Source organism: Apus apus, chromosome 4, assembly GCF_020740795.1.
Source record: "Apus apus isolate bApuApu2 chromosome 4, bApuApu2.pri.cur, whole genome shotgun sequence".
Classification (NCBI taxonomy): domain Eukaryota; kingdom Metazoa; phylum Chordata; class Aves; order Apodiformes; family Apodidae; genus Apus; species Apus apus.
In genome coordinates, this window is record NC_067285.1 from 92,783,252 (window position 1) to 92,797,704 (window position 14,453).

Sequence of the window (14,453 nt, forward strand, 5' to 3'; positions counted from 1 at the left end):
TTAATGCTGCAGAATTAGATGCTATCCTTACAGCAGCTGCAATTCCTCTGCTGGTGGAAGATAATAGTTTTGAGATCAATTGCTTAGCCTTTAGGCCACAGTAATAGTGATTTTAGCCTCATATTTTATGATGGCTGTGATATATACCTTTAGTTTAAAAATGTCACAGAATATGCTAGTATTTTCTGTCATTGGGTGGTTAGATAGGTAAAAGACAAAACTACAAGGGTTTAAAATAAATAGCATAAATTAGTTATTGATGTTATTTTTAACTCATGTTTGAGGAAGTCATACAGTGACTCAAGTCTCTTTATTGGTGATTTTTCAGTCTTTCTCAAAAGACACAATATTTCTTAATTAATCCCACACCTGTGATTAGAGTATGAGGTAATTTTAGAATGCATGTCTAGTACATTGTATGTACAGATACATTAATGCCACTCAAGTCTGTACTAGGAAGTAAGACAAATGGGTATAAAAGAAAAAAAAATCACAATTAAGAGAAATTAATAACCTCAATCCTGTTAAGGTTTGTAAGCATAGAGTGGTATCTCCCATAAAACAGTTACAACCAACTGCTAAGAAAACTGATCAACTGCTTCAAAGCAAAGAAATCTGCAGCACACTGGAGAGACACTCAAGCTTAGCTAGTTCACTTGGATCTTTCAATGGAAGAAAATTTGAAATGCATTTGTCTCCTGATTTTGAAGCTTGACATTATGACCATCCTTATGTCTCATTTGTGAGGACACACTGCAGCTATGAACCAAAGAACTATGCTTTTATGGGTTGATACAAAGACCCCTGTTTTAGAGTTCACAGGGGAAATACCTCCATACTGGCCACAACTCTTTGGTGACTACTTCCTTTACTAGGCTATTTCCTATTCTATGTAAAAGTTATAAATTATTTTAATCTTACACTGTCCACTTTTATCAGTCTCTTTTGTAGCTTAATGGAAGTTTATTTTAAATGTGTTGTTTTAAATTAATTATTTATCCATTTACATTAGTAGTGCTGACACTGAACTCTGGAAGAACTGAAGAACATTGCCTGGCTTGAGCAATCTGAAAAATTGATGTTTGGTGACATTTCTATCCAGTTGATCTCTGTCATACTGATTTTCATTAATCAAGTTTTCATATAGCAAATTATTTGAGTTTTATATGGTATTCTATTTGTGAAGTATTCTACAAACTCACATACCCAGCTGGTAATTACAACAGTATTCAAGTCTATGCAGAGATTTGTCACCTAGAAAATAGACATAGGATACCATGACTGATGCTGAAATTACCCACTGCACAACTAAAGCCCTCTTAATATCCTTTAAGAAAAAAAAAATTAGTTTTTTTTTGACTAGACATTTTCTGTGTAGTAGTTGGTTGTCAGCTGACAGAGAAACACTACTTCACGACTTTGAATTGGTGGCTATGTGTTACTCAGAAGTAAAGTCAGGCTAACTTAGTTTTTCTTTTATTTATGTTCCTTCTGGATATTAGTACAATATTCAAGAGAAGCAACTCAACCCTTTACTGTTACTATGATGTGGCTGGATGGCTTGCTTGATACAAGGCACGGGCCATTGCAGGTGCTGCTATGGTTGGGAACGGAGTTGAAAATACCTTGCTTCTGCACCCTTGTGTTCCTTTGCCTTCTCCTTTTCCTTTGCATAAATCTATGCCTGCAACTTCTAATATTCTTCAATTATTGCAGAATTCATTGCCATCTTTAATGTACTAAAAACTGACTTCTATGAGTTCAGTATTCAAACAGATCAGTGCACTTGAACTCTGAGGTTTAAGTTGTGAAGGGCTGCCGTATGAAACAGGATGATGCCCTTTATGGTGCTTAATGTTTTACAGGGGTGTGGTTAGAAAAGGTAATAGGCATGTAACTCAAAAACCATTTACTGAAAACCTTTTTTCTGTATAATTATGAGCAATTTTAATACACATTTCCCCAGAATTATTATAAGACATTTTTGTTCTTCATGCATAGACTCCTTTGTATAGTGCTAATGCTGCAGTCATTGATTTTCTTTTTTTTTTTTTTTTTCACAGCCATCTTCTCCTTCCACGAAAATCTCCTATGCTTGGCAATTTCTGTTTTCTTTTTGGTACTACCTACTTACTTTTTTGTCTGTTTATTAAAAATATATGCTTTCGTTTCATTTCTTCCTCAGACTGGGCTTTTACTTATCTTTCTCTGTAATAAAAATATGAAGCCTCCCACTTCTACTCACATTTTTGTTTATTTTCCAAGGAATTTTGCTGGGGATTTTCTTGAAAATCAGCCCTTTGAAATACCAGGACTGTGTGGGACTCTCTTCTCTTTATCCATACTTAATGAAACCAGGAGAGGATTTTTGATTCTTGAGAAAGAATTAATCTAATACCTCTTATATTTTATTCTTTAAAGAGTGGCCATTGCAATACACGGTTTTCAGACCAAACCAGAGTTAAAGAGTGAAATGTGATTTGACTGGAGTCCCAAGTCAAATAAATGAGTTATAAAATCAAGGACATTCATAGAATCATGGAATGGCTAGTGTTGGGTGGGACCTTAAAGATCACAGAGATGCAGCTCCCCATCTTTGGTAAGATACATTTTCAGAACCAGGTGGAAAGGATCTACCCCCTGTGCAATTCAGTCTTCTGTATGTTATGGAAAAATATTGTACTGACCATAGTAATTCTGATGATGGAAGACGTAATTTGGAACATTGTCTGCAGTCACTACCTCTGATCATTGAGGATACCTTTTCTGCATTTCATATAGCAAGATACGCCCCTACACTTCAGTTTTCTCTTTCTGTTTTACAAATTCACACACACACATGCACAAACACATGGACCTCCAGTACCTGGTGTAAGAGTCTGCAGAAGCTCTATTAACTCCCTATTAAAGGTGTAAGAAAAAGTGAACACTGGCTTACTACTTTTTTTCCTCTTATGTGGATCACTTTGGATTGGCCAGATTGGCTGGATTGTTTGCAGCTACAAACCCATTAAGTTAATTCAGGAAATATTATCTAGACGGAACACAGGTCAATAACAAACTGCAACTGCTTCGGTCATCTCAGCAAGAGAAAAGAGTTTCGTGTTCCTGAAGTACATTTCTGAAGTCTGACACCTTCTAAAGCTATGGCCTGAGTGAGCGACCTTTTGAATTTCCTCTTGTTTAGGGCTGTTCTTACAAGCACCATCTGTAAGTACAGACCCATGGTGGTATAATCACCAGTGACCATGGTGGTATAATTACCATTTTGCATCCATCTCAGCAATTCTTTCAACACTGTAATAACTTTTTTGAATATTCTTTCATATTCAGGAGCAAAAATGAACACCAAAGATGATGTGGGGAGAAGAAAAATTGTCAGTCAAAAGAGAATGATGCGTGCTTAGTGCTTGATTGATAAAATTAATTTTCTTACTACTGAAAATGCTTGCCCTCTTATAATACCTTACTGAATGTCCCTGCCAGCAGAAAGGTCATGTTATAAGATGTGACTAATACTACTGTCAAAGAGCTCATATATTTCAATGCCATTTTTATTGTGCCTTCTGTTTGGCACACATTGGGTGAGAGCAGCATGATTTTTCATCCGTTTTAAAAAGTAGGTAATGGATAGCACTTGTTTAGAGGTGCAATACTTTCATTAAAAGCATTCTGTGCTAGATGGATCATACCTATCTGTTTTCCTTCTTTTTTTTTTTTTCTTTTTTTTTTTCTTTTTTTTTGTGTGGCAAGTTGCTTAGGGACACCATCCTACCAACAAAGAAAGATTTCCCAAACAAGGTAATGTACAGAAGCCTGTGGGTAAGTCAAGTCCTTTCTTCCTATTCATTCTGCTTTCGAGACAGTATATGTATTGCTTGCTGTCTTGACAGGCATCTTTTCTAAAAGTACCCTGAAGACAGTACATCAGCAAATATCAGGTCGTGTGGGTAGCCTCTTTGGTATGCTAAAGGAAAAGGGTTACTTCATAATGGTATTGTCACCATGATTGATATAAAAACATGTTCTTTGTGAAGGCAAGTACTTGGAAGATGCCTACAGGTATCTACTGCAGATAAATCACATCCTTATTTCAATCCATTTTTATTGAAGAAGAACAGGACTGGAGAACAATTTGCTGTAATGTCCAACTAGATAGAAGTGTTTTTGGTGAGATCTGGATTCAATTACAGAAGACCTAGAAGAGAGAAGAAAGAGCAACTATTCTATCCTGGAGAAGGACATGAAGCCTTTCAATCTTAGAGACTGCACAAGGAATATTAGATGTACTCTTATTCCATACTAGCTGGAAAGGGAAACATAAAAGTACTGGATCCAGCCTGAAAAACAAAGTTTAATTTGCAAACAGCCTTGCTTACACACGCAAACATAATCTTTCTAGGTCAAAGTTTATTTTTGTCTCTGGGAGAATCAAACTAACTTTTGTTGTCTATTCTTTTTTCTTCTGTTTAGGGAGGAAGGAAGGCTAATGGGAGATGATGCTAAGCTGAAAAAAATTCCTATCTCCTGCTTCCATCTTAGCAAAAATTATCTATGTAGATGTGTGTTTTTCCTGTGCAACATTTTTTTCTTGTCTATTATTTATTTCCCAAGTATCTATAACCTAAAGAAAAGCATGGGCAGAGTATGATGGGTAGAAAGTATTAGAACATTTTATAACAATGGTACCTACCAACATTATAATTACCTACTATAATTCACTGTAGTAAAATAATTCCTTGAACTGTAGATTAGTAGAACAGTGATTGACAACAATGCAACCTTGGACTTTTTGAAGATTATCTTTTCTGTAACTGCTCTGGATTCTGCTACTAGTCCAGTGCATTGGGGATTCAGGTACTTAGTGACTTAAATTCCTAATTTAACTTCAGTCCCCCCCCTCTTTTGATGGCTCCAGACATCCAACCACTTCTGTCTGCAAGGCAGGGAGGTGTGGGAGTGTGGCAAACAGAACTGCAATTCACAGGTAGGATTCTCTTTTTACTTTGGAAGTTATACTGCTATATTTCCACAACAGAGAAATTTAAGCTGAAAGGGTTGTTCTGCCCTGAGGAAACTGTAACTATGTTAGTATCAAACTAGGTACTAAATACGAACTGTCATCCTCTAAAATACATGCAGTTACACACTAGTAATAACAATAAAAATGGGATTCTTTTCCTATTCAGAAAATTGCAATTTCAGCTTTACACTTCTGTTAACTCAGTAAATATTTCACCTTGTATACTTAACTATTTTTCTTGGTATTCATGTTTAAGAATAATAGAAGTGGTCAGTACCTGAGAGAAATCCAGGAGACTATTTCTTTTGGAAACTGAACAAGAACAATCATGTTTTATGCATTTTTTCAAACTAGGAACCCAGCTATCAATGGACTTGATCTTGGTTTATTAAGACAAACTTGCATTTCAGCCTAATCTGTTTCAGGTTCATAGACCTTTTGGTAAATCAGATTAGAGAACAAGAACTGCAACAGGTGCAAGTTCAAGCTGGGGGGGGGAGGGAAGCTTGTAATTCTGACACAGCACTTCTGGGAGGTAGGAGTTGTGGCCAGAAGATCATCAAGCAAAGCAGGGTAACAGAGGTCAAGCTCACATCCCACAGTCACTATGGAGCAGGACCTACCTGCAGAGAACCCAAGGAAACAGCAGGACTAAAGAACATCATACAGTTGGCAGAAGCTGAGAAGAGGTTTTCAAGCATGTGGTAAAGGAGGTATTGTTTGAAAAAGAGAAGCGAGTCTACCCATGGTCAAAGGAGAACATGAAGAGCAAATTCACATATTTCCTTTCACTTTCTTGTAATTTACTCTGGTTCTACTTTGGGGCTGTCCAGAAAAATCCAAAGTCAGATCTGGAGTGAAGCCAGGAAGTCAAAATGCATCATTCTAACATAGAAAACTTCTGAGTAAGTTTAAACTCTTATGTAATGAATTCTAATGACTGGAGGGAGATGTTAATGAGTGTGAAATACAGCCTGGGGTATCAGAGACTCCCCTGTTGATGTGCTGCTACAGTAATGGATGTGCCTGTTAATTACAGTGCCAGCCTTGGGATCTGAACTAGGATGTAATTCTTCTCATTCACTCTATACTTCTCTCTTCTTATGATTCCTTGCTGGGAAACACTGTGTACTTTGGTTCCACTCTTTTGGACATCTTTTCTGAAAGTGGTCCTGCAAATCAAGATGTATTATACAAGGCTACAAGTAAAACATTAATTAAACTTTTTACCCAGTGGAACACGGAACATCATAATGAATATAACTTTTCAAATTAAATATTACACATTATAATGTGCTGTGGGGAAAAAAAAAAAAAAGAAACTTCTGGAAATTAATCTTTTTTTGTATGTTTACTTTTATCTAAGTCTTAATTGTTCAAAGGGAAAATCAGATTCTACTAAAGTAAAGCTGAAAACAGAGATGTAAAAACTGCATTCTTATTATGATAAAAAAGACTGCTCATAAACGTGTTATGCCAGACCGCTGCGGTCATTTATCTTTTGTTGAAAGCGGCAGTTTATCAGCCCTGTTTTGCCCTGCCTTTTTCCCCGCCCCTCCCCCCCCCCCCCCCCATTCTATGCAACAAGTCAACTTCCCTGAGGAATCTGGCCAGCCAATGAGAAACATAACTTTTGTTTTGCTATTTATCTTCAGGTGAGCGTTTGTTGCCGTCCGAGTTCGACCCGGGCTAGAGAAACTCGAGTCGAAACAGGGATCGCCCCTTCTCTTCTCAATTAGAGGAGGAATAACTCCCAGGTGGCCGGTTTTCCCTTCCCAGGGGGTCCGTCCCTGGGTTGGGACCGGCTGGCTACACCGGGTATGTCTCTAGAACCCAAACTCCACGAACACAGAGACGATGTGCTTAAAATACCCCTTTGTAGTGTAACAGCTTTAGGAGTTAGTTGGGGGTGGGCTGGATATGCCAATGTGGTTACCAGAGATAAAACTTGCGGTGTATAACGTTTGTACTTGTGAAGTGGGTATCTGAGCGCGATACGCGACCGGTAAAGAGAAAGAAAGAAACACTATCACAGTCGGGGGTAGAGAGCCCCAAGCCTTTCCCGTATAGGGTAGACGAGGTGTGTGTGTGAATGTGGCTAATTTTTTTTTTTGCCCGGGGAAAAGAACGCAGAGAAAGAGAAAAATGTCTCAGTCAGGGAGCATTTCTTACAGTTTCCGGCTCAGGAGCGCTGATGGGTCTGGCGGCGGCTGCGGCTTTAAGCTGGAACTGCAGCAGGGGCGGCGTCGAGGAGGCGACGGCTGGAACGGCAGCAGCAGCGGGGCGCGGCGCGGCGCGGCGCGGCAAGGGCTGGCACAGGGCGCCGGGCGCTGGGGGGTGCGCGGCTGGAGCTGCTGCGGGAGGCCCCGCCTCGTGGCGGCCCCGCCTCGTGGCGGCCGCGGCGGCTGCCTTCGGAGCGCTTGATGGCGGAGGGGTTTGGGGAGCGAGCAGTGATTCCAGCTGTTTTAGTTTTATCAGCTCTTCCAGTGTGCTCCAGTTCCCTTCTTCCATTTCTTCGGCTCCGTTCGCGCAGCCCCTCGGCGAGCAGGCTCCATGAGAAAAAAAGCGGGAGCATGAGGAAGAGCAGGAATTTAGCCCCAGCCACAGGACGCCCTCTTTTAATTGGTCTCTTAATCCTCTTTCTTCTGTCTTCTTTTCTTCTCTCTCCTTATTACCAGCAGCAGCCACCAATAAGTGGCAACGACCGATAATGACCCATAACGAGTGTTTTTTGATGGGTCTTTCAGTCCGCTCAGCTGCCAGCCGCAAGGTGCAGCTCCTGCCGAGGCTGGGTCCTGGCTGCAAAGACGGCAAGGTGGGCCGGCCGCCTCTGCCCTTCGCTGTGTAGGTCGCAGCCACTCACCCCCGGCCCACCCCCCGCAGTGTTGCCGCTGTGTCTCTTTATTTATTTGTTTTATTTTATTTCCTCTTTTCGTCTGTTCATTGCAGTCAATTTGGGTGAGAGACACATCTTTTATGGAGGCCGGTTCTCCACAGCATTTATCCACACCAACTTCACTGTTTTTATCCTGAACTTGTCATTTCTGGTAATCTTTTATTGCTGTTACAGCATGAAACACCGAAAAATCTGCACAGTTCAGAAGACTTTGTGGGTGCTGCTCTATATGGCTTTCATCAGAGTGACTGTCCTTCAGCTCCCTTCAGTCACATTTTGATGGAACAAACTCACGCTGTCAAAACAAACTTGAAACTATCAGATACTATTTTTTAAATGCTTTGATGTAATTATTTCACAAAATTTTGCTGAATAAGAGGGAGTAACAAAATTAATTATTGGCCTAAATTTATCTAGATTTTCTTGGTTAGAGTTGGATTTAAGTTACAGATTTGCAAAGAGGGTCTATGCTTGATTTCAGAAACTTTAGTTCTGCAAATTGCAGATTCTCAGGAAAAAAATTCCAATACTGTGGAATATGAATCATTTACAAAATAGAAATCTTTAGAGAGGGAACACCAGAGAGACAGAAAATTATAAAATTGTCCCAAACACACTATCTGCATATTTTAGCCCAGATTAAAGATGCTGCTGCCATCTCAAAAGGATCAATTACAATTTTTCTCCATCTCAAAAGAATTCAATTACTTTTGACTGGCAGGGCCATTTCAGTGTGATGCTGCTACTGAAATTAGCTTTCCCAGATAAGACGATAGACTGACGGAATTTCATTATTGATGGAGGGTAAAAATGGAGTTCTTCGCAGAGTCACTGGAAAGGTATGCCCTGAGATCTGAGGCAGAAAAAGAACCTGCCTAGAATGCTTTCCTATGTCTTTCAAACAATGTTTTGAATAATTGTTCCAGCTGAAAACCAGAATGTTTAATTTTTTAATTATCTTGAAATATTGTCATCTGCAAGGCAGTTGTTAAGTGCATTTTTCCTCTATAGGCTGGACTACTGTGGGAAACTGTCCTTTTCTTCCCCACATAAGTCTAAACAAAATGTCTTTTAAGCCAGCGAAGGCCTCTCCTGATTATCCCCAGCTAACGAACTAAAACAGACTTGCTTCTCAAGGACAACTGAACCCAAAACAACAGATGTGGCCCGGGACAGAAAGGATGGACAACAAGCCATCCTGTGCCCCTGGCAGTCACCGCCTTAAAGTGGGGCTCACGGATGCTCATTGGCTCTGGACAGTGACACTGACTGGACAGGTGGGTCAGGGGGTACAAAAGGTGGTGAGGGCAGCAGGTGGGTTTTTTTTCCTCCTCCCTGAGGCCCGTTCGGACGCTTCCTGCCTGGGACACCCCCCTGCTGCGGACACTGGTGCTGGGACCCTGCCTGCCTGCCTGCCCCGGGTCCAGCCTGAGCCTCAGCGCCGAGCGTGCCGGGGTCCCGAGCCCTGGGGTCGGGGCCGGAGCCCCCTCCCCGTGTTGCTGCTGCTGGAGAGGAAACCGACGGGAGCTGCACCCGCTGCCGAGAGGCTGCCCCTCCGACACCACGGACCTGCCGTCCTGCCTTCCGGCCACCGACCGACGCTGGACAAGCCGCCGGAGGGTAACATCACCTCACACACACACACACACACATACCCACACACACATATTCCTTTCCTCATACTTGCACACACAGCGCGACCTCTTAAGGAGGACCAGCGTCGGGTTTCCTTCCCTCCTCCCTCCTCCCTTTGATCCTTAATCCTCTCCCTTAAAAGCACCTTTGCATTGCCTCCCTAAAGGACACTTGCTCATTACATACATATTGATATCCCTGGTAGCCATTCACACCTGTATTGTCCCCGAACATCATCCCTCGGTTTGTGTTAACCCTTAATAAACCTATTAGTTTGTGGAGTAAATCTTGGCTGTAGAGGCAATCTCTGAGCGTGGTGGGTTGGGGGGGGGCTTTCTAGCTACCACCCGGAAATACAGCCCCGCGGTGGCCGTTCCTCTGTGAGAGGCAGCGCCGCGTGTGACCCTCGGGCTCATTCACAAACCCCTCCACATTGAGAGGGGGAGTCGCAAAAGTATCCTGACAGCCGGTAGCCCCCCGGTACCGGCTTGCGACATCTGGTGTCAGAAGTGGGATTTCGGGGGTCGTTAGAAGCCCCCCACGCTCTGAAATTGCTTAACTAGTAAAAAAAAAAAAAAAAAAAAAAAAAAAAAAAAAAAAAATTAATCAATTATATAAAAGAAAATGGCTACCAAGGGGGATATAGGTGATGCAGATGCTGTAAGTGCTGGTATAGAAAATGTAGAAAATGAAATTAGTGAGGAAAGCACTGAAGTTCAGGAGGCGCCATTTTCATCTCCCTCTAGTTTTGAGGAGGAATTGCAGAAATGGGCATTTGTGCGTCCCTTCTGGGAGCACCTCAAGAGGCGCGGGCACGCTCTACAGAGGGAGCAGTACAAACTGATTTACGATGCCTACATGGGGGGAGACCTCAGTAGACTAGCAAATTACATCATGACTTTGGAAGATGGTACTCCTCTGTCTAAAGAGCTTAAAAAGGAGATTAAGAAACATGGGCTTGATTTCATCAATGCCTGAAATTTCTTTATCCTGGCCATGGTGGTGCAGCAAGCAAAGGAGGGATTACAGCAAAGAACTGAAGGGTTACAGCGAGAGAATAAAGAGTTGCAGCAAAGAATTGAAGGGTTGCAGCAAAAACCCGAAGAGTTGCAGCAAGAGATTGAATGGTTGCAGCAAGAGATTGAAGGGTTGCAGCAAGAGAATATAAAGTTGCAGCAAAGAATTGAAGGGTTGCAGCGAGAAATTGAAGGGTTAAGAAAGCAGGGAAAGGAGAGAACTGGTGCCACCCTGTCTCACTTAGGTGATAAATGGGGGGAACTTGCTAATTGTGAGGATTCCTCAGGTTCTGGTAGTCAGGATACTGAGGTCTTGGATGACTTTAACACACTAAAGAAATGTAAGCCCGTAAACTCTGAGCAATCAGATAGGAAAAGTGTGAGTTTTCATTTCGGGACAGAAAAGCAGCGCCCGATTTTGGAATCAAAGCCACAGCCGCAAGAGCAGCAAGCCCCCGCACAGCTGCAGCCCCCCCTCTCCAGGGAGCAGGAGGAGGGACTAAGGGCAGATTTTAGGATATTACACGAGGCAGTTAAGGACTTCATGACACATAACACTCAAAGAATTAGCAATTTGGAGATGGATATTCACCACAGCATTCGAAGGATTGGTGAATTGGAGAAATATGTCCACCGACTTCCCATAAATAGGGACAAAGTCCCAACTAATTTACCTTCTCACTATACCGGTTCTGAAGATGAGGAGGAGGAGAGAATAGAGCATAAACAACTGCGCCCGGTTATGAGAACGACTTTTGCTCTTGATGAAGATACTGGTAGGAAGAAAGATAAGGTAGTCAAGGAAGTAGCTTACACACCATTAGAATTGGCACAAATTAGAAAACAATACAGCAGGCGCCCATCTGAGACAGAAGCTGAATATGTAATGAGAGTGTCCCTCACAGGAGGAGACGAGATCAGATTAAGTGAACAAGAAGCTAGAGGGTACTGGGGATCTGGAATTATTCTAACGACTGGAGATGGGGGACACCCCTGGTCCCTAACCCAGCGAGCAGCTTTCTTCGTTGGCTCGACTGATCCCCTTAGCAGAGGAGAGCCGAGGACCCTGCGGGGGGGCTATTCTAACATTTTGGACAATGTCCAAAAGGCTGCTGCAATTCAAATGATTTATGACCATGATTTAGTACCAGATCAAGAAAGTCCTATGAATCTCCGAGTGAAACCAGACAGAATGAAGGCCTTAATCAGGGGGCTCCCTCTGTTACTTAAAGAGGCAGCCGTGAAAATCAAACTTAGAATCGAAAAAGGAGATCTGCGAGGATTTACATGGTCTGATTTGGCCAAAGAATTGATAAAATACGGCAAGGAATATGAGGATACATCTGATTCTGAAGATGTTCCCAAGCCTTCTGCAGCCAGACAAAAGACTCGACCCTCCTATGCTGATGTGGCTGCCAGGTCACCCCGGGATCCTCCTAAGCAGCGGGAGAAATCACGGGGTGACTGGACAGTCGTGGATAGATCTAGAAACAACAGAAAGCCAAACATCACCCATAAAAGCCAGTACCCTGAAAACAAAGGTGCTTCATCTCGAGGTGATGACAAAGGGCCCTACGCTAAGCTTAAGGAGGAAGCCAGGCGTAAAGGTATCCCATCGAAGCTTTTGTCTCAGGATTATTCTTATCAGCTTCTGAAAGACCTGGTAGAAAGTTGGCCTACACGGCCCAGCTCAAGGTCTAATTCAAGAGACAGATCCAGGGAAAAACCCAACAAGTCGGGAAACTAAATAGCCCTCCTTCTGCCAAGAAAAAGAAATCAAAAAGAAAGAAAAAGAGACGGGGGGGGGAGAGGAAAACCAAAATTTTGACATAGGAAATGAAAATGATCAACAGAAAAATGACAAACAATCAGGCCCTAAAGCTCCCAACCCTCCAAGAGATTGGCAAAACGTACTACGATTAGTTCAAAACAAAAATGGGGACTTGGAGCTTACTTGTGCTGTTGGGCCAAGACGCTATCCTGTAACATTTGTGGTGGACACAGGAGCACAGATTTCCACGCTAAAAGCTGATGTAGCTGAACAATGTGGCATTAAACCAGCTAAAAAGCCAATATATGTAAGTGGAGCATTTGGTAACTCTGCTTTACAAAAAACAGCTAAAGTCACTTTAAATCTACCAGGAGAGGAAGAACCGATTCGGACTGAAATGATTGTGGGTGACATTCCTTACAATTTGTTAGGAATGGATGTTCTCTTGGGCCGAGCGTGGAGAGATGAGAACGGTCGCTACTGGAATTTTGGCACACCCACACTAAAGCTGAGGTTGCTACAACGTGCTCCCCGTCTGCCACAAAGCAGGATCACAAATATTAAGCAGTATTCCATTCCTGTTGCTGCTAAGGAAGGCATCAAAGAAGTCATTTCTGATCTAAAACAAAAGGGCATTATTGTGCCCTGTCATTCACCATTTAACTCCCCAATTTGGCCTGTAAGAAAACCCAATGGTAAATGGAGAATGACAGTCGACTACAGGAAATTGAATGCCAATACAGATGCACTCACAGCTGCTGTACCTAACATTGCAGATCTGGTGTTAGAGATCCAGGAAGCAGCACACCCAGTGCTGGCCTCCCTGGACATAAAGGATATGTTCTTCCAAATCCCTATTGATCCTGAGGACCAGAAGTATTTTGCCTTCACTTGGGATGGGGTGCAGTACACTTTCACAAGGTTGCCCCAGGGATATAAACACTCACCCACACTAGCTCATCACGCACTTGCGTGTGAACTGGAAAACATTCCAGAAATCAGAAATAATTCCAAGGTAAAAATCTATCAATACATAGATGATGTGCTGGTAGGGGGCCAGAGTGAGGGGGAGGTAAAAGCAGTTTATGATGCTATCATCAAGCATCTCACTGATATGCAAATAGAAATCCCTGAAGAGAAAAAGCAACCTCCATCCCAAGAGGCAAAATTTCTGGGAATAAGATGGAAAGGAGGGACCTGGAATATTCCTTCCGATACTTTATCTTACTTAGGAGAGATAAAGGCACCCACCAATAAGAAAGAACTACAAGGGATATTAGGAACCTTCCAGTATTGGAGAAAGCATATCCCAGACCTATCCATCATAGCACGTCCTCTTTTTGATCTATTAAAGAAAAATCGTCACTGGGAATGGGATCAGTCTCATGATGAGGCCCTTGAACTGTTGTTATTGGAGGCGCAGACATACCAAACTCTGGGGCCCCTTCACCCGGAGGATCCAATAATAATAGAGTGGGGGTTTTCAACCAGTGCCCTATCATATCATTTTTGGCAACAGGGACCTACTGGGAGTACTCGACCAATTGGCTTTTACTCTCAGTCATTGAAAGATTCAGAAAAACGATATTCTGTTCTGGAAAAGGGATTGCTAACAGTGTGTACAGCACTAAAAGAAATCAGCAAGATCATTAAAAAACAAAAAGTAATTCTTCGAGGCCCCTTCAAGGTAGTTAACCAAGTACTGTCTGGAAAGGCCCCTCCAGAAGGAATATCCCAAAAGGGTACAATCAGAAAATGGTATAGTCAAATTGAGTACTATTCTGGACTGTTTCAACTTGAAGAAGGCCCAGATAAACAATTGAAAATCCAGGAACAAATTGAATCTACAAATGAAAAGGATCTGATAATGAAAGTTCCCAGTCCTATCAAAGAAGCCCCAGAATATAGAAGTGAACTGGTTAATGCTTGGTTCACAGATGCTTCATCCCGAAGAGAAGGGAAAACTTGGTTGTTCAAATCTGCTGCAGTTAAACCTGCCACAGGCGAACAAATCATAAACCAAGATAAAGGCAGTGCCCAAGTGGGAGAATTGGACGCTGTTCTTAATGTTTTCCTAAAAGAAAAAGCCTCCAAGGACGCTGTGTACATTTA